The sequence below is a fragment of the Panthera uncia genome, chromosome D2, assembly GCF_023721935.1.
Source record: "Panthera uncia isolate 11264 chromosome D2, Puncia_PCG_1.0, whole genome shotgun sequence".
In the NCBI taxonomy this organism is placed as follows: Eukaryota; Metazoa; Chordata; class Mammalia; order Carnivora; family Felidae; genus Panthera; species Panthera uncia.
This window is the reverse complement of record NC_064818.1, coordinates 26,503,316-26,524,523: the sequence shown is the minus strand read 5'-3', so window position 1 is coordinate 26,524,523 and position 21,208 is coordinate 26,503,316. Positions and strand designations below refer to the sequence as shown.

Here is a 21,208-nt window from a genome sequence, read left to right as displayed (position 1 = left end):
TTTAATTTTTTTTTCAACGTTTTTTATTTATTTTTGGGACAGAGAGAGACAGAGCATGAACGGGGGAGGGGCAGAGAGAGAGGGAGACACAGAATCGGAAACAGGCTCCAGGCTCCGAGCCATCAGCCCAGAGCCTGACGCGGGGCTCGAACTCACGGACCGCGAGATCGTGACCTGGCTGAAGTTGGACGCTTAACCGACTGCGCCACCCAGGCGCCCCTGTTCTCAGTTTTTAAGAGTCTCTTATGCTTTGGCTCTCTCTCCCACTCTAACCTCTATGGGGGAGGGAAAGGGAAAAAAAAAAAAAAAAAAAAAGAAAAAAAAAGAAAAAAAAAGAGGTATTTACATCTTTTGATTTCCCTGCACTTCTCTTCCAACAGAGTTTTTCTCCACTCAGAATGGATATATATATATATATATATATATATATATATATATATACAGAGAGAGAGAGAGAGTGTGTGTGGGGGGGGGGGGAGATGGATAGATAGATACACAGGAAAACTCTTCATTGATTTGAGATACACTATGTACTTCAGCTTCCTGTATATGTATTTGAATAATGGTGATCTAAACAATCAAATAAATAAATCTAAACATCTAACTATGTCACTTACAGATGTGTTTGTGATTCCATGTCAAACCTAGATGATTCTTTTATTACAGAATAGAACAGCATCCCACAGGATTATGAAATTATTCTCATAAAGCCATATCCTCAGAAGCATAACTTGGGTTTTGATTATATTGTTGTAATAGCAAAGAACTACTCTTTAATCTTTTTTATTTGTCTTAAAAATTAAGGCTCTCTGCTGCTTCCGATTCTGTGTCTCCCTCTCTCTCTGCCCCTCTGCCGTTCATGCTCTGTCTCTCTCTGTCTCAAAAATAAATAAACGTTATTTTTTTTTTTTAAATTAAGGTTCTCCTTAAAATAAATCACATTTTCCTTTTTTTTTTTGAAAAGAGATTTTCTTGGAATGTGACAGTATTATTTTTTATAAAATGCAAATTCTCATGAATTTCTAACATTATTTCATCTTTTAAAAGTTTCCTGATGTGGTTTGTCTAACCTGTGGAACTCATTTCTTTCATGCATATATATATTCTCATCTTGAACCATAGTGTCAGAACCCTAGTATATTTTCATGATACATTAATGATATGAAAATGTGTGATAATTTTTTTAAATTTTTATTTATTTTTGAGAGAGAAAGAGAGAATGTGAGTGGGGGAAGGTAAAGAGAGAGAGGAAGACACAGAATCTGAAGCAGGCTCCAGGCTCTGAGTGGTCTGCACAGAGCCTGATAGAAAATTCATAGTAATTGTTTCAAAATTGTCTTATTTCTATAGAGCTAAAAACTTTGAAAATTATAGAAAGTGTATGGGAAAATATTAACATTCATTGGTTCCACTATTCAGAAATAACAACCACTGATATTTGATTTATTTCCATTTATGTTTTTAAATAAGTGTGTCATTAGGTATATCATAAATATTTAGCTGAATTTTCCCACATCATTATATATTCTTTAAAAAAAATCATTCATTTATCTGTTCTTCTTTGGTTAACATTTATATAAATTGAAATTTTAATTGCTATAAATAATGTCTTGTTAAACATATTTTTGTCCATTTGCTGTCTTCTTAGTATAGATTTTGTGCATATGTGTATCCAATCAACATCTTGAATTGGGGCAATCTTTTGTTTAATTGTTAAGTGTTGAATTCTGGTTTTTAGTTGGTTCTTTAGGTTACAAAACAAAGGAAACTTCTCATAATACTCTATGTAAAGGCAGTTTATTATAGGTTTACTAATAGCACAATAGGGAGACTCTCCAGGACACACAAGAACAGGAACCGTAATTGGCCAAGCCTTGCATGATTAGAGCTGTAGAAGGCTTGGCATCTGAGCAGCTCTGTAGGGCCTCTGAGCAGATGCTCATGCTTTTTCCTTTCAGTGCTGGATTAACCCGACCTAGCAACCTTCTGAGTCTGCTACTTTCTGTGAACAGAATGCTGTGCGTACACATAACAGAAAACTCATACGGAAGTTTCCTAAATAACAAAAATCTCCAATTACTTCATGTAACTAGATGTTTAAGAAAGTTGATTCTAGACTTACCAGTGAAAGCGTACCAAAGGACTTGGATAGGAATAGTGAAGATACGTGAGGAATATCACTAACATTGTTTAGAATTGTCAGTACAGGGTAATAATTAAAAAGTGGACTAATATTTAATGTATCTCATTATTGTTTTAAAATTCTTTATAGATAATGCACTCCATTATATTCTATACCCAGGGTGAACTGTTCCTAGTTGGCTGCTCTTTGGATGCCCTAGTTGGTAGTGGTTTAGGTTATTAATGACCTTTGTAGACATCTCTGTATTCTACTGACTTTCCGTTGTGCTTGCATCTCAAAGCAATATACGTACCACCTAAGGTAGGAAGGCAAGCTTGTTGGCTTCAAGTTATCAGGAGGAAATCCTTCTTGGGTGATTCCATCAGACTTTGTCTTACTTGTCATAGGTCAAAACTTGTTCCTGAATCTGTCTCTGGACAAATTGCTGGCAAAAGGAAATGGGATTTGCATGATGGGCTTGGAGTGGTGATTAATGGTTAATAACTGACCAAGGGCCAGAGGAAATGGTAGTCCTAATTTGTAGCACTTCCTGATTTCTGTGGAATAAATACTCAAATGTTGACAGGTGTCAAGCTACTGATGTGATGTCACTGAACTCTGAGTTGGGAAGAGATTTTATAAAAACAGGTCTTGTGAACTGGTGTAAACATATCCTAGCAAACTGCTGGGCTTAGAACAGTCATAATTCAACCTTTCTGACTAATGACTTACCATACGAACCAGATCCAGGGTTTTATGAACAGAAAAGAAGAAAACGTGGCTGTTGACTAGAGACATATGTTTACCCCAAGCACTCAGTGACATCCACTCCTTTCTCAGGTCTCTGTGCTTTCATAAACTTACCTTGTATTAGTTTAGCATGAGCCCCATTGATGACTCTCATTACATCGTAACTTTCAACATCTGTTACCACAGATAATAGCATCTTTTCTCTGAATATCCCTAGTCGAATAAGTAAGAATCTAGCTGGCTTTATACATCTTTTTTTAGTATGTGGCTAGAAGTCCTAAGTCTAAGATCCCAGGGCAACCAATGAATGAGTAATCATGGTTCAAATAGCTGTGATGGTGGCTGTCTCAATCTGGCAGCTTTTGTGTGGAGCTGATTTTCTTAGAAAAAGTTGCAGATGTGATTAGCAGTGAAATACTTCTCTGCCGGTACTTTATAATAATCTTTCAGAATATGCTGTTTGTACTAACAGACTTCTGATTCCTGTTTGCCAGGTAGAACAACTGAGAAGTTGGTTCATATTTGTGAATTATCTAGAGAATATTATATTTTCAAAATTTTTATAAATATTTCATCCTTTTCCTGGGCTTTCTTTCAGTAGTTAACAGCAATACTCAATTCTTTTTTTTTTTCTTTTCTAAGAATAAATAATAGAGGCCCTGAAAAGATCCCCATTGTCTCCTAGTCAGTTATGAAAATTTGGAGATTCTTAGAACATCAGCTCTCCATATTAAAATATAAACAAAACTTAAAACCTAAAATTGGTGTGAAAGGATTCTTGGAATTTAAACTATCATTTTATTGTCATTAGCAAAGGTAGAGATCACATCACTAAAATGTCTTATATAATGTTTTAGAATAATTAAATAATCCAATATTGACTAATAGCTCTTAAAATAATAGCAAATGTCTTTTAATTATTGCACTTCCAAATATAGAAATATCATTGATGATTTTTAAGTTGTATGTTTATATCATCACCAAATTTCTCTTGATGCACAGAAGTCAAAGTACCACTTTTTAGAAGCTATTTTTGTATTCTTTTGTTTCCAGCTATACACAGAAAACTCTTAACATAAGTACAATCAGTTCTTTCTTGAAAATCATAAGGAATATAGCCACCTTGTCAATTTATAATTTATTATATATTTAAAATTTTTGTGTGTAAAATTAAAATGAAACAGTGAACAAAAACCCACCTGTAAAATCAGAAGAGTGTTTGGCAGGCTAAGTTCTCTGACATTCAGTTGTCCAAAAGAGGCCCTTTTTAGTTAATGTTATTTATATAAAAACTTCCAGGGGCGCCTGGGTGGCTCAGTCGGTTGAGCGTCCGACTTCGGCTCAGGTCATGATCTCTCAGTTCGTGAGTTCGAGCCCCGCGTCGGGCTCTGTGCTGACAGCTCAGAGCCTGGAGCCTGTTTCGGATTCTGTGTCTCCCTCTCTCTCTCTGACCCTCCCCCGTTCATGCTCTGTCTCTCTCTGTCTCAAAAGTAAATAAACATTAAAAAAAAAAATTTAAAAATTAAAAAAAAAAACTTCCAGTGTCTTGAAAGTAATTAGAAAAAGTTCTTAAATGCATAGATTTTCAAACGTTTTGTCCCATCACTTACCATAAGAATTATTTCCACACCATTCGCTATGTTTTTTTTATCACTCTCTGAAAATACGTGTAACAAAACACTTGTGAGAAAGTTGCTGATCTGAAAGATTCTTTGACCACATCAACGTCTGTCTTTTGTATAGACAGAAGATGTTTCTATGTGAGGAGATATAGGAAGCTCTATCTTTCCAGCCTGCCAGGATGCCTGAAATCCCCAGGATTAGTTATCCATGTGGGAGTATAAAAATGTTTAAGATCTCTGTTTAACATGCAAATTTGGAAAAGGAAACATATTAACACATGCCTCAGCTTTTAGAATCATTGCATTAATTGACTCATTAGGAGTTATAACCTCAAGGAACTAAATTCAGAAGTAAACTTGGATAAAAGAGGAAATGACTTGGACCATAAGAACTATTCAACAATTAGTAAGAGCTGATTACATGTGAGGGTTTGTGAAAATATGACCTTTCTTTCATTTATTCATTCCTTCATTAAATATTTATTGCATAATTTTAAGTGCTAAACCCTACAAAAGCTACTGGAGATTGAAAAATGAGTCAAAGTTAGTGGCAGAGCTAACTTGTAAGGAAGCTGTGTTAATGGGGATTGTTGGAGGGAGGAGACTATGTGAGGAATGGAGTAAGCCATGGACAATGGTTTGGAATTTTCTGAAAGAGAGATTGACCACTTATTGATTAGAATAAGCACTACCATTCCCTTATTGTAAAAGGTTTTCTCATTTTAAAGATAACATCCTACTGACTCTCAGTGAAGTCAATATTGAATATTGAAGGATGTCTGGAGATCTTTTACTCCATGTCCTAGATTTCTCTCTACTACATCCACTTTTCTCCATATCCATGACTCTCACCCCAGGTTAAACCACTCCCTTTACCTGAATTACCACATAATCTTTCTAGTTGAATCTCCTGCTTCCAGAGTTTTGCTTGAAGGCTGACTTTCAATAGGTATATGCTGAATGAATAAAAGTACTTACTCCCCTTTTTAATTCTATGCAAGATTAATTTGGGGAGGTTTATGCCTTAGGCTTTCAATAAATGTATTCATCTTTGGAATAAATAGTTAAAAAATCTTCAAATTATGAAAAATAATTTTAAGCATTAATCATCACAATGTTCTGTGACCTTGACTTAGTGACACAAAGGTAACTCTGATGCTGCCCTCAAAAATGTACTAACAAAAGCCTCTGTATTCATGACATTGTAGTGAACATGATCTTTGCTAAAAAGTTGTATCTGAATCATTCGAAAAAGAAAAATGAAAATAAATAGATTTATAATTTTCTTTCAAAATTAATACCAAATAAACACATAATATTAGCAAGATCAAATGTTGTATCAATAGCACACAAACTAAGCACTCTTAATACTCAGTATAATCTTTATAATGTTTATGAAATAGGCGCTGCGATAAAAGGTGACCAACATAGTATGTATCTATGCAAAGATAAGTTATATGATATAATTATAACCAATTATCTATTACCATATGCACTTATATATCTCTTCATCTTATACCTATTTGAAATTTTAGTTGGTTAAAGGCATCAAGACATGACACGTTTCAGTAAAAATATATTCCCTTAAAATTGGGATTTGAAATCAGATTGTGCAAAAATTGATTTTGATAAAAATATATTGAATGTCAACCGCATGCAATGCAGTAAGTATGCTGCAAAGTGGAGAAGGATGTATAGAAGGAAAAGGCACAATGTTTGCTTTCAGAGAACTCACGATCAAGTATACACAGATCAGATCCCAAGGGATCTGATTAAATGCTGTGTAGTTAATGCTGTTGAAATGTCAGAGTATTGAGGGAGCCATTTTTTTTAACATGTATTTATTTTGGGGACAGAGAAAGAGCATTAACAGGGAAGGGTCAAAGAGAGAGGGAGACACAGAATCTGAAACAGGCTCCAGGCTCTGAGCTGTCAGCACAGAGCCCGACACGGGGCTCGAACCCACGGACCGAGAGATCATGACCTGAACCGAAGTCGGACACTTAACCGACTGAGCCACCCAGGCGCCCTGAGGGAACCATTTTTAAGGTGATCCTGTTTGAACTGAATTGTTGAATTGAACCTTGAAGATATTGGAATAGCATCCCAGAAATAGAGAAAAATGTGCGAAAGCACATGGTGGCTTCATTACAGGAATAGAGGGTACATCTGGTGTGAAAAGTCAAGGGGTGGTATTATATAAGACCCCAAATTTTTGAGGAAGATGTAAATCACCTAAAATATTTAATAGTAGTGTCAAAGACTATATCAGTTTTTCAGAGCACTAACTCCAGATGCTGAAAACCACTCTTATCGTACAGAATGAAGTAGATAGAGCTAAAAAATGATTTAATTGTTCTTAGAAGGAAAAATAAAGTAAACCCCATATCAAACAGGTCTTCCCTCACTTTCTTCACCTTGCCCCCAAGAAATTAAACATATGACACATCCAAGATGTGATAGTAGGAAGGTGAGGTGAGAGCCAATTTGATGACTTTAACCTGGCTCAGGCTGAATTAACTCAGGTGCCCATTTCCCAAGGAAATGATCTCTTCTTCATCTGAATAGTGCGGTGATGATGTATAGCCAGAATCTTCTGTGCCATCGGCTAAAATCAAAAGACAGTGTTATTGTGGTTCTAAGATCTTTTGTTCCTCTTGGTTCTCTGTGATTATATTTTCATGTGATGGTATATGCCTCAGTGATCACTGTGGAGACTTCAGGGAGATTATACACACAGCTAGCTTTACATAAGTCATGGAAAGACAGGTAGAAAGCATGCTTTCAAAAATGGTTGAATAGGTTCCCCCAAAGTAATCCATTATTACTCTGTTGATAATCATGTTTTGAATAACCACCTAAACTTACATGACGAAAGCATAGTTTGGGCACGGGAACTGGAATTTATCACACACCATTCCATGTACTAACAGGCAAGTTCACTCAAGATGCTCTCATTGAATGAACAATAGATTACTGCAGGACTATTGTTTGAATATTAAGAATTTGATTTTTAGAAAAGCTATAATTAGAAGTCATTTTTATTAAAATCAGATTTGAGAATTTTTGTCAGAACTTTAAGGTAAGCTGGAGGAATCATCAATAATCTTACTGGTGAGGTAACCAGCACTATGGGATTATGTCTTACACTTGTATATAAAGGCAATAAATATTTCCTAAATTCTGAAGATCTAATAGCTATGTACTTATAAAACCTCTGAATGATAAAATAGACTTTAGTAAGGGATTTTTAAAAAAATTTCCATAGAAAATATATGTACAGTATTAATTACCATATTATTTGTGATGGACACATTGACAGAAATTTTCAACAAAAACAGAGAATGAAAGTGAGTCCAAAATTTCATTTGCATTTAGTTATTTCTGAACAGTGTCTCAACTGTAAGCACGTGCATTTATATTTTTTAATTTAAAAAATTTTTAATGTTTATTTTTGAGAGAGAGAGAGAGAGAGAGCACAAGTGTGTGTGTGTGGGGGGGGGTGTCAAAGAGAGATGGAAACCCAGAATCCGAAACAGGCTCCAGGCTCTAAGCTGTCAGCCCAGAGCCCCAAGTGGGGCTCAAACCCATGAACTGTGAGATCATGACCTGAGCTGAAGTCAGAAGCTTAACCAACTGAGCCACCCAGGTGCCCCTAATACATGCATTTAATAAGTGTAATTTGAGTAATTACACTTAATATGGTGACTACTGTGGGAAAAAAAAATCCTTAATATGGTGACTCCTGTGGGAAATTTTATAGATTAGATGACGTATTCAAAGGAAAGTTTCTCCTTCCCATACAATAGTCCCCCACCTACTTGTGAGTCTAAGATGTGCTCCTGAGCATTCTGAAAGACCAAAGTCTTCAGTCACAAATAAAGGGGTTTGGGGCAGGAAAAGCAGGATGCTCCCCACCTATATTTTCTCCAAAGATAGGGAAAATGGAAAATGTAGCATGCCTCCTGCTACACTGGTGGCTGCAGATACAAGACCTGAAAGTATGAAGTCATGTATCTGAAATTGAAAATTTGTGTTGGCATACTTTTGGGTCTTTAATAGCATCCTGGAGAATCTTAACAAAACAGTAAAAACCTCTTCTTACAGAATGGCTCCAGAGCTTGTGTTGTGAACAATTTATGTGTATTTGAGAAATACAGCTAGGAATTACATTCTCACAAAGCATATATCATTCCTACTAATATTTCACCACTGAAGGAAATCCGATAGATGAGGCATCAAGACAATGGATTGTGTCTCTAGAATCCATGGGATGCACAGGAAGAGAAGAATCTGGAGTAGGTTAAGCATGCTTAGGATTGATGATTTTGTCATTTCCTACCAAATCTTTGGAAAATAACCTCAACTCATTAAATTCCCTTCTCTAAAATATTAATAATTATATTATTTTGCCATGGTCTGAATGTTTGGGTCCCACCGAATTCTTATGTTGAAACCCTAGTGTCCTATATGAAAGTATCAGAAGGCAGGGCCTTTGGGTGGTACTTAGGTCAGTAATGTGGAGCCCTCATGAATGGGATTAATCTTCTTATAAAGGAGACCCTACAGAGATCCCTAGCCCCTTCCACTATGTGAGAACATAGTGGGAGGCATTGGATATAAACCAGGAAGAAGGCTCTCATCAGAATACAACCATGCTGGTGCCTTGATCTTGGAACTCCCAGCCTCTAGAACAGTAAGAAATAAATTTCTGTTTATAAACTACCTAGTCTGTGTTATTGTGTTAGAGCAGCCTGCACGAACTAAGACACATGTACTCATTTATTTAACAAATATGTACTGAGCACCTACTAGGTGATAAGACTGTTAAATTCTGAAGATAGAACAGGACTCTCTACCTTCTTAAAACTCACATTCTTTCATGGTTGGGAGAATTAAATAAAATGATAGACAATAAAACCATGGTTTGTGAGCATAACTCATTCCAGAACCATGCTTATAATCCAAAGCATTTGCATACCAAAGCTAATTTCCCCATAAGAAGTAATGCAAACTCAGATGATTTATTCCACAACCCCAAAATATTCATATAAAATGATTATAATACTGTAATATAATATGAAATAATAAAGAAAATAACAAAATATAAAGAAAAATAAATTAACCTGCACTTACCCTTGAAAACCTTCATGGTTGGTGTGAGGGAGACAAGAGAGGGTTATTGTGCAGGACGACTTTCATTATCACTAATGGATGTTGACTGTAGTACAGTATTAATAAACTCTTGTCATATACCGTGTTTAATGTAACTAGCAATAAGGCAGCAGGGGAAAGGGTCTATATCTGCAGGCAGCCTGATCTAGAATGAAGCAAAGCATTCCTAAGCTTACTGTTGTATGGAAAAGCAAAGGACTAGCCATAGGTGCTTTTTATTTTTTAATATAATTTATAGTCAAGTTGGTTTCCATACAACACCCAGTGCTCATCCCAACAAGTGCCCTCCTCAATGCCCATCACTCACTTTCCCCTCTCCCGCACCCCCCATCAACCCTCATTTTTTTCCTGAGTATCCAAGAGTCTCTTATGGTTTGCCTCCCTCCCTCTCTGTAACTTCCCCCCGCCTTTCCTCTCCCCCATGGTCTTCTGTTAAGTTTCTCAAGGTCCACATATGAGTGAAAATATAGACCATAGGTGCTTTGAAGTGACAAAAAATACACCAGTGTCAGTTGTGGGCACCTTCCAATGTTCTGAATAATCACTGATTTCTGCCAGACAGCCTGAGACTTAGCATCTGAGAATGGGAGACAGTCACTCACAATCCTGCAGTGAAAGAGAGAGAGAAAGAGAAAGAGAGAGAACCATTGGCTCAGTTGTGATCATGTGATGTTTGGTGTCACGTACTACTCATATTGCAAGGCATCGCTCGTTTACCAAGTTAAAATTTATTAGAAATGTTTACTCATCTTGAAGAACATTCACAGAACAAGTTACTCACAATCCAAGATTTTACTGTATTTAAGATGCTTTGAAGAGTGATTAAGACATAGTAAGTGGCCTAGTAAAAGATAGATGTTATTTACTTGTATCTTTGGCAGGCCATTCTTAAAATTTAAAACAGGTATGATAAAGGTAAATCTCTTTAATTTTTTAAAATGTTTACTTATTTATTTTGGGAAAGAGAGCATGCACGGGAGAAGGGTAAAGAGAGAGGGAGGGAGAGAATCCCAAGAAGGCTCCATGCTATCAGCGCAGAGCTCATTGTAGGACTTAATCTCATGAACTGTGAGATCATTTTCTAAGCCAAAGTTCAGAGTCAGATGCTTAACCAACTAAGTGACCCAGGAGCCCCAAAGATAAATCTCTTTAAAGGACTACCTTGTTAAAAAAAAAAAAAAAAAAAAAAAAAAAAAAAGAGGTTAGAGTGGGAGAGAGCCAAAGCATAAGAGACTCTTAAAAACTGAGAACAAACTGAGGGCTGATGGGGGGTGGGAGGGAGGGGAGGCTGGGTGATGGGTATTGAAGAGGGCATCTTTTGGGATGAGCACTGAGTGTTGTATGGAAACGAATTTGACAATAAATTTCATATATTTAAAAAAAAAGGACTACCTTGTTAAACTATCCCAATACTTAGTACATTATGGTTTAATGTCAGATATTGACAAGATGTAGTAGAATGGGAACTCTTACACACTGCTTCTGGGAAGGTAAATTTTTATAATTTGTTTGAAGAACAAAACAGGACTATGTAGTACCTGGACTATTTTGCCACAAATATCCATATATGTATATGAGAAACTTGTACACATATTCATAAAGAAAAATTGTGCAAATGTGATCATTATGGATTGTTTTAAATAGTGAAAGTTTAAAATAATATAAAAACCCATCAGTAGGAGAATGAATAAATAGCAGCAAACATAGTCGTTAAAACAAACTTGTTTCATATGTCAACAGATTTTTAAAACCAATACTGAGTAAATTAGCAAGTTTTAGAGCAATGTGAACAGTAGGGTGCCATAAATGCCACACATAACAAATACATAAGAGTGATTAACTCTGGAGAAGAAGTTGGATGGGACTGAGAAAGAGTACATGTGGGACTTAGATTGTAATGCTTTATTCTTTAAAAGTAATATCATAACAAAATCTGATGAAAAAATAGCATCCATTGTTATTGAAGTACGTAGATTAGTTTCTATATTTTATTATGATTTCTACTTTTCTTAAACTTTTATAATAAAGGAGTTACTGGAGGAGTAAATGTCAAGGTAGAAGGACAGACAGCATGATTGATTCTGTGCCTGGGCTAACACAGAGATCTTCCCAGGTGACCCATATCTGCACCTGAAACTCACCAAATAATGGAGATCACCCAGTATTTTTGAGTTTGACTGTGAATCTCAGTAATACTGAGTAAGAAAATGCTTTGTGAACGTGAGCCTAAACCTTTATCACTAAGGGTCATATTGTGATGGACTGATATTTGGTGAGGTTTTGTCCCATTTTTTACCCTTGTTTTGTGAATGAGGGTATCAAAAGGATGGCTAGACTTAAAAAAACAATTGTGAAATATTTCAAGTATCCATAAAAGACTAGAGTACATAGAATATTAAACAATGTAACCTCATCAGGAATCTTTATCAAACCTTCACTTTTGTCATACTTGTTATTACATGTAAAAATGAAGACCCTTCTGTAACCTTTCCTAGGTTTTTACAAATTTCCCTTTATTAAGAATTTTGATGAAAGTTCTTGCCTCTTGAGAAGCAGAGCTGCATGACTGACATTTTCCTTCTATGGATTAGATCTAAAGCATCAAAATAATCAGAACCTGTTTTAGGGAATAGAATCTTTTTACATTGGGCATAAGAATAATCAAAGCCAAAGCTGAAAAATTTTCCATAAGGGTATGATAACACAATTTGAGTGATATTCTATGCTACCGTCTTCATGGAAATCGTGAGAGTGAGTAATGGAGGAATGAATGTCTTTGAAGCAGGAACCCCACACACATTTTGGTATTGGCAAGTTAACCATTTATTGTGTTAGTCAACAAATATTTACTGAACAATTTGTATTTACCCTAGAAATAACAATGGTGAGTAAGACACACTGGACTTATTTATTACAGATCTGTAGTCTAATTGAGGAAACAGTCTCTCTGATGCCAATTGTAATGCGGTAAAATAGGTTCTGTTTAGGCTGTCTTTCTATCAGCAAAGAAATTGTGTGACAGCCAATCTTTGAAATCTCATCATTTTGTAATTATTACTTGAGTTTGTGATCACTCTCTCATGTATTGGCATTTAGGACCTATAGGATTTAATTCAAAGAAGGTCCAAGGCAAAATCCATGTTTACTGTAATATTATTTTATTCATCTCTGTAATAATTATGGATGCACAGCAAATAATTTTCAATCTGGTTCTCCATAGCATTTTTTAAAATGTATAATTAGCAAGAATTTACAAATAAGCTAACCATTTACATCCATTGATAAGTTTTTTTTTAAGTTTTTTTAAAATTTATTTTGGGAGAGAGCACTCATGTGAGCAGGGGTGGGGCAGGGAGAGAGGAAGAGAGAGAATTCCAAGCAGGCTCCGCACCGTCAGCACAGAGCCTGATGTGGGGCTTGAACACACGAACTGTGAGACCATGACCTGAGCTGAAACCAAGATCCAAATGCTTAATCAACTGAGCCACCCTGGCGCCCTTCCATTTATAATTTTATATGTACTTGTTTTCTTTCTACACCATACATTTCCTTGTAGGAAATCAGCTGCTTTGAAATTTCAGTTTTTCATTACATATACCTGTTAATTGATAATTTAGGAATATGACTATTAAAAATCTAAACTAAAAATATATATACTTGAAACTACCAAAAATCGAACACTTAATTGTAATATTTTGATTTTAAAATATCCAGTGCCATCTAGACCAGGTAAAACACAACTCCCCAAGGCCTTTTCAAGTTAGTCTATGTTAGGGAATTTCAGGAATTTCATCAACCTAAGATGAAACTTATGTTTTTTAAATGAAGTTCTAATATACTATATGTGGAAAATGGTCATCAGAGGAATGAAAAATGGGCTTTTCGTGTATCTAAATAATTCAATATATAATAACAACATTTAAATTCCCAAGGAGTCATTTAATATCTTCTTGCAAATTTGTATCCACCCTTTTGATGGTGATTTATGTGCTTTCTGTTTCCATAATAAATTGCAAATAAATCCTCTTCGCCTAACTACATGGGAAATTTCATGAAAACAGAGATATTCAATCTTGTGATTTTACTCTTTCTTTCTGAATTGGGTTATAAAATCTAGTTAGCTAAAATTGTATACGTTGTTTATGATCAGTACATTACATAGGGTAACCTCATATTCAAAGTATAAAAACTGGCTGAAGAACAATGGAGAGTTACTCTAAATTATAGATCAGTTCTATATAGATCTATTCTATCATATTTAGCAAAAAAAAAAGTGTGGTGGCTGTATTAAAAGTACTTTATTAAAACATGATATATATTTACACTGTCACAATTTAAGTAAATAAATTTATAAATTTTCTGCATCAATATTTATATGGTTCTAATAGCTGTCTAATTGTGTGTGTGTGTTTGTGTGTGTGCACATGTGTTTACTTTGGTGCATGGCTTTTTTAATGTTTTGTTTGTTTTTGTTTTTAGAAATGCTGCCATTAACATGTGTGGAAATTTTGATCCCAAGAACTCTAAGAGTTTTATAGATATTTCCTCATTTATTGTTCCACCTAGAAAAAAATTGGCTAGTATAATCATGTTTAATATGTAGAAGGCTGTCACAAATAATTCCTAAATTGCTCAAATTCTCTAAGACAATAAATAATAATGATGTTATTTTTAGCTACTCTAATATAAAGAGCACATAAAAGCACCTATCTTTCACAGCAGCCTATTATTCCCTATTAAAAATTATTTTTCCTCTTAAATTGGTTTTTGCCTATATTTTAAATGTTTATTTATTTATTTTGAGGGAAGGAGGGGCAGAGAGAGGGAGAAAGACAATCCTAAACAGACTGCATGCTCAGCATGGGGTCAGACATGGGGCTCGATTTCACAATCACAAGACCATGACCTGAGCCCAAATCAAGAGTTAGCCGCTTAACCGACTCAGCACCCCCAGCACCTCTATTTTTTTAATGCCAAAATATGGAGGTCATGTTTAGACCATAATTCTGGGTTTTTCCATCTGGAACTTTATTGAATCACACGGAAGGATACACCTAACTTTGAAGGCTAACTTTTGATTTGTTACTCATTCTTCCTTTCAGTCTAATAATTAACAAAAGATCAAGTCCCTTCCTCTGTAAGCCATTGGGTGCCGATGAGGAGACAGCAGGACAATTTTGTAGATGGTGATAAAGCAAAAGAAATATCCTTCTGAGCTAAACTAAACAAAGTTTGAGATAAAAAATGAGACTCTTTTTTCTCTCATCGGAAGTTAGTGAGATTCTGGCTGAGAATTTAAACGTGAAAAAAACAAAACAATTAAAAAAAGCACACAAAACATCAGATTAGTGGGGTGCCTGGGTGGCTCAGTTGGTTAAACCTGCGACTTCAACTTATGTCACGATCTCATGGTTTGTGAGTTCAAGCCCCACATTGGGCTCTCTGCTGTAAGTGCAGAGCCTGCTTCAGATTCTCTGTCTCTCTGTCTCTCTCTACTCTTCCCCTGCTCTCACTCTCTCTCTCTCTCTCAAAAATAAATAAACATTAAAAAAAGTGTAAAACAAACAAAACAAAACAAGCAAACAGACAAACAAAACAAGGGGCACCTGGGTGGCTCAGTGGAATGTCCGACTCCGGCTCAGGTTATGATCTCCTAGTTTGTGAGTTTGAGCCCTGTGTTCGGCTCTGTGCTGACAGCTCAGAGCCTGGAGCCTGCTTTGAACTCTGTGTCTCCCTCTCTCTCTGACCCTCCCACACTCATACTCTGTCTCTCTCTCTCAAAAATAAATGAAACATTAAAAAACAAACAAAAAACCAACATCAGATTAGTAAAAATGAAGTCAAAGAAAGAGAAGGAACCAAACACAGTGGATGTGTGCTGATTGTTAGGTTTTACTTCATTGCACTGCCTTACACGATGTTTGATATACTGCAGATGCTTACTAAACATTTGTTTAATTAAATCTGTTTTACTTAATAAACTCTCATTTTATTTCTACAGGAGTAACCTTTAAGTAATCTAGGGTAGATTTACTCTTTACATTTGAGAACCTCCCAATACAGACTTTAGGGCAAAGCCAGAATGTATATGTAGCATAACTATTCTAGGTAACAGCAAAAATTAAGGATCACTATGCAAAGTGATTTTCTTGTTGGTATAATAACGCTGTTTCCAAATCAAGCTTCGCCTCGCTGTGTAATTGCACAGAATGATCACTATGCACCTTTCGCCAACGTAAAAGATTAACCTCATTTCCTACACAGCTAAAGGTTTATGTGCCAAGATCCTTATTTCCTAATGTAAAACCTGATATGTTTTAATTTTGGCTTTGTAATGCACTAAACTTAACCTTTTTTTCTGCTCAATTAGGCACAAACAAGTGATATGAAATTTGGGATTTATGTGTATTTCAAACATTTTATGATACGTACCTAAAGACCTATTGTCTTGACAATAGAGGAGAAAACTTTAAAAATATCTTTGGAAAAATATCTGTGAACAAAATAAAAATCTTGTTTTTGCCACATGTTTAATGTCATCTGTCTGAGTACTATTGAATTGTCAGAATTTTGAGTAGCAAGTAAAAATTCAGTTTATCCACCAGTGACACATGTAAGAAGTTATGAGGAAGCACACATTTATTGTGATTCCACTGAAAGTTCAGTCTCTTTCCCCTCTGAAAATACAAAAGGATATTTCGGGTAGGTTCCTTACTATTGTTTTGTGCTTTTTGAATAAAATCAATTAAAATTGAGAAGATTTTGTTGTTGTTGTCAGAAATATTACTTCTTTAGCAAACAGGACTAAGAATAATGTGTTGAGTAGCTAAGCTTAGGTTGCCCTCACTGGTAATAAAATATCACAAATCTACTTTTTTAGAAAAATTCAGATCATGACAGTTTATTACAGAAAAGAATTAAAATACTATTGTATCACATAAATTTGGGAACTGACCCTCAGAACAAAAAGCCATAGGCATAGTTTAAGATATATGGGTTTCCTACAAGGATAATCCAATTGTTATTGTATTTTTATTATCCATATCTTCTGGTTTACGATTGGTACCATTCTAATTCTCTATCTATTCTATTTCTTTTAAAAAATGTCCACAAGTGCAAACGATATGTTGGAAGATGATGGAGAATTGTGTAATTTGTCTTGTTCTTGGCCTGTGATGTATTTTATATAGAAAACAACAACAAAAAAATGATTTTGTATTGCAGCTGTGCTATCAACAACCAAATGACCTTTATTATCTTAAATACATAATATGCTGTGTCAATCAGAATAAGGTTTGATTATGAAAAGATAAATCAGCCATACACAGTGCCTGCTCCAATTATGCCTTTTCCTGCCCTTTTCACCATATTCATCTCAATCTGCTTAAATTCTCTCCTTAGAGAACCACTTTCTCCTTTAAACCTTTCTTTCCCTTTTAAACCTTACTAGGCTCTCTCATAATTTTGGATTTCTATAACTTCTATCGCTTTCTGCTTTATATTGTAGTTACTTTTATGTATTTTTGTTCTCTTTATTTGGAAGCCCTGGAGGGCTATTGTTATTGGGTGAACTGTGTACCCCCGAGTTTACCTATATATTGAAGCTGTAACTCTCAGTACCTCAAAATGTGACTGCATATGGAGATAGGGTCTTTAAAGAAGTAAGTTAAAATGAGGTCATTAGGATGAGCCTTTATCTAATCTGACTGGTGTTCTTCTAAAAAGGAGAAACTGTGGGGCAGCTGGGTGGCTTAGTCTGGTAAGCGATCAACTCTTGGTTTCAGGTCAGGTCAGGTCATGACCTCACGATTCGTGAGTTCAAGCCCCACATTGGGCTCTGCACTGCTGATGGAAGCTGCTTGGGGTTTTCTCTCTCTCCCTCTCTCTCTGCCCCTTCCCCATTCTCACACACGCACACACTCTCTCAAAATAAGTAAATAAACTTAACTGAACAAAAAAAAATAGAGGAAACTAGGACACAAGACACGCAGAGAGAAAAGAACATATGAAAACAGAGGGAGAATACACTATCTGCAAGCCAAGGAGAGAGGCTTCAGGAGAAAGAAACCCTGTCCATAGCTTGATCTTAGACTTCCAGACTCCAGAACCATTATTTAAGCCACACTAGGTCAGGGTACTGTGTTATGGCAGCCCTAACAAACTAATGCAGGTATTACTCCTCTTTGTTTCTGGACCACTTAGCACAGTACCTTGTACCTAATAGTATCTTAACAAAAGCCACTCAGTTGATTTTCTACATAGTTTATTCACTGTAAACTAAAGTTTTATTTCAGTGAAGTAGAGGAGCATGAGACAATTCCCTCTTTAATCCTTAACATTGGAGAAACAAATGGTAACTATACTTTGATGATCAGCCTTCCTTTCCAACATTGTCTCTTTAATGTCTTTCAAGGCTGAATTTTTTTTGACAATTGGAGACCTCTGAAATTCTTACAGAATTTCTGACTCATTCAATGGTTTACTTAATTTAATTCTGGTAGGGATCATATTATAATAGTTATACTTCTGTTTCTTAATCATTATAGTAATAAAAGTGTAATTATGATATTAAATAAAAGTGGAAATCACTTCATTGTCATACTTTATGTAGATATGCCATTTTAAAATGTAGCTTTTTTAGTATATTTTTATTTTCTTTTGAACACTGGTTAGTTAAATAATTCCTTATGACACGTACTAATTCATCACATTTTTCCCATGGAATTAAAAAAAAAATCAGCATTCATATTTTTGTATTTGTATGATTTCACGGTAGATATGGTGATACCAAAAACTTTTTCCTTAGGATCTTAGATTTTCATCATGACATACATGGCTTAAGTGTCTGATTTAACTGAGGGAGAATATGAAAACAATACAGAAAATAAAGGGAAAAATAAAATGTTTTCTTTTTATCTATCACTGTGCTATGTAATTAGGAAATTTCCTTATATTTCTGCCATTGCTGCCTGGAAGAAACAATTTTTATACATGAGCTAAACAAAATAACTTCCAGTGTATTTTTCTTTTCTCTACATTGAAGTTTGGTTGAATTTCCCAATTACAAAGGCACTTTCCTATCCTGTCAATGATTAGTGACATGTAAGGAATCACAGCTATGTCATTAATTACTACATTGGTCTCTGTACCTCCAGATACTGATGAAATATTATGTCAACCATAGCTTGTTTTTATTTTTAGCCATTGTCCCTTTAATGTCCCATTAATCCACCAAACTTAAGTCTACATCATGACTTTAAAATTTATTTTAATAACAACTTTCCTCATAGTTATTATCTTATTCTTAATAAAGTTTCATTTCTTTTTTATCCTGATGGAAAGTGGTCCTCAAATGCAATCATTAAGGTGGTGAAGTGGATAAAGAACTCTCGAGAGCTTATGGGGATTATTAAAGAATAATTTTGTCCTTCCAAATCATAGTGGTATATGCATATGCTATGCTATTTTGATTAATATGTTAATACACTGAAAACTAGACACATGTTAACTGGAAGTGAATGGGGAATAACATGGCAAATATTTGCTACAGATTGGTGGATTGGCAATGCAGTATGGAATGTGGGCACCATTTACACTTTCTCCTCTGCTTTTGCTGTTCAACACTCAACGAGGGATAGCTCCAGTCCCTCAACCTGCAAAGGAAATTACTGTTTATCATGTGCACTCTCTCACTTAAAAGTCTTGTGGATTTGGTAAAATTGCTTAATATCCTTTGTTTCCTTATTCTATAAAATGAGAGTAATACTTCCTACCATACGGGATAATCTTTGAGACTAAACAGACAATCGTGAACTGCATGGCAGAATGACTGTGGCTTAGAGTCCTCAACAATATTGGCTGACTCTAAATCAAAGTTACTTAAAAAGGAATGTTTTCAGGTTTCCTTCTTTCTGTTCATAGGAGTTAACACATTTCCTGTTTCTGAACCTTCCAATATCTTAACAATCTCTGTATCTGATGGTATCATTTATTTTCTTCCATCTCCTACTTCATTGATTCTACCTATCTTAAAAGGAGTTTGGGAAGATACTACCCTAGGTGGCCTGTTACCCAATGGCATATTTCTTTGTTGATTTAAACATAAATCATAGAAATAAGCCTGTGACTATTTTTAGTACAAATAGAAGAAGAAGGAACCATACTTTTAAAAGGAGATTTATGACACTGGAATTTTTAGTGTGTTTCCCACTGTCTCTGGAAGTGTGCAGAATGAATGAATAATCAATGCATAATGTTCTGAATGCTACCTGCTTTGTTGTCTAATTGGCTAATTGAAACTAGTTTTTTCTTCTGTCATTTTTTTAAATGCTGTTTTTATTTAATATATAGACATGCTATTGGGCAATGAATTGTGTCTCCAGCTCTCTGTGGATGAACTTCTGCCATTATTAATAGTGTAGCATTTGTTACCAAAATCCAAGAAAAAAAAATATAGAAGTACTAGGTAGATTTGAATATTCACCAATATTTGGTGAATAGTTTGTGAAGATACAAACTATTGCCTTCCTAACCTTTTTAGTATAAGTGCTGGGGAGAGCAGATGGATAAAGATTTAGGAGGATTTTTACAGCTCTTATGGTTTTAGATGGCTATTAATGGCTCTTATTGTCACTACATTGCCTTATTTGCAAACCATTCATCTCTTTTGGTCTGTCTTTCATTGTGGCTTCACAAAAGAAATGAAACTGACATTATAAAACTATTTTATATAGTACACCACACTGAATTATTCTTAATTGAAGGAGAAAGCATGCTTTGGTTAGAACATTAGTTTCCTGTTTTATAATTATGTCGCCGTTGATCTTTTAATTGTTCCAGATGAATATTTTGCCTTCTCGCTTTATTTCTGTCTCCTTATTCTTTGTAAATTTGATCTAGCAATTAGTAATATTCTCAGTATATTCCCCTAAGCATTATCAGTGCTTTTCAGTATAATTTGGTATGCTCACAGTAGTTTTCAATTCCTTTTTTCATAAAACCCCATTTTCATAAAACCCCATTTTCGTATCAAAGAACAACTTATAATAGTAGATAGATCATCCAGACAGTAGATCAATAAGTAAACATCAGCCTTCAATGACATGTTAGAATAGACTTACTAGATATTTACAGAACATTCCATCCACAAGCAACCGAATAAGCATTCTTCTCAAGTGGACATGGAACATTTTTCAAGGTAGATAATATGTTAGTCCAAAAGCAAATATTAATAAGTGTAAGAGGGTTAAAATCATATCAAGCATCTTTTCTGACCACCATAGTATAAAACTAGAAATTAATGACACAATGACAACAGGAATTTACAAATATATGGAGATTAAATAACATACTACTAAACAAGAAATTGGTCAAAGAAGAAATAACAGAGAAATCCAAAAAATATTGAGGCAAATGAAATGGAAATATAATGCAACAAAATTTATTTGATGCAGCAAAATTATTGTAAGAAGGAAGTTCCTAGTGATAAATGGATAAATGCCTACCTTAAGAATCATGAAAAGTCTCTAATAAACAACCC

General features: G+C 35.0%; 1 protein-coding gene across 2 annotated transcripts in view; it reads left to right on the top strand.

Moving 5' to 3' along the window:
* Positions 1-21,208, top strand: part of CTNNA3 (catenin alpha 3) — a 1,717,381-nt gene that overhangs the window by 1,127,960 nt on the left and 568,213 nt on the right. The gene's annotated exons all lie outside the window — the stretch shown is intronic.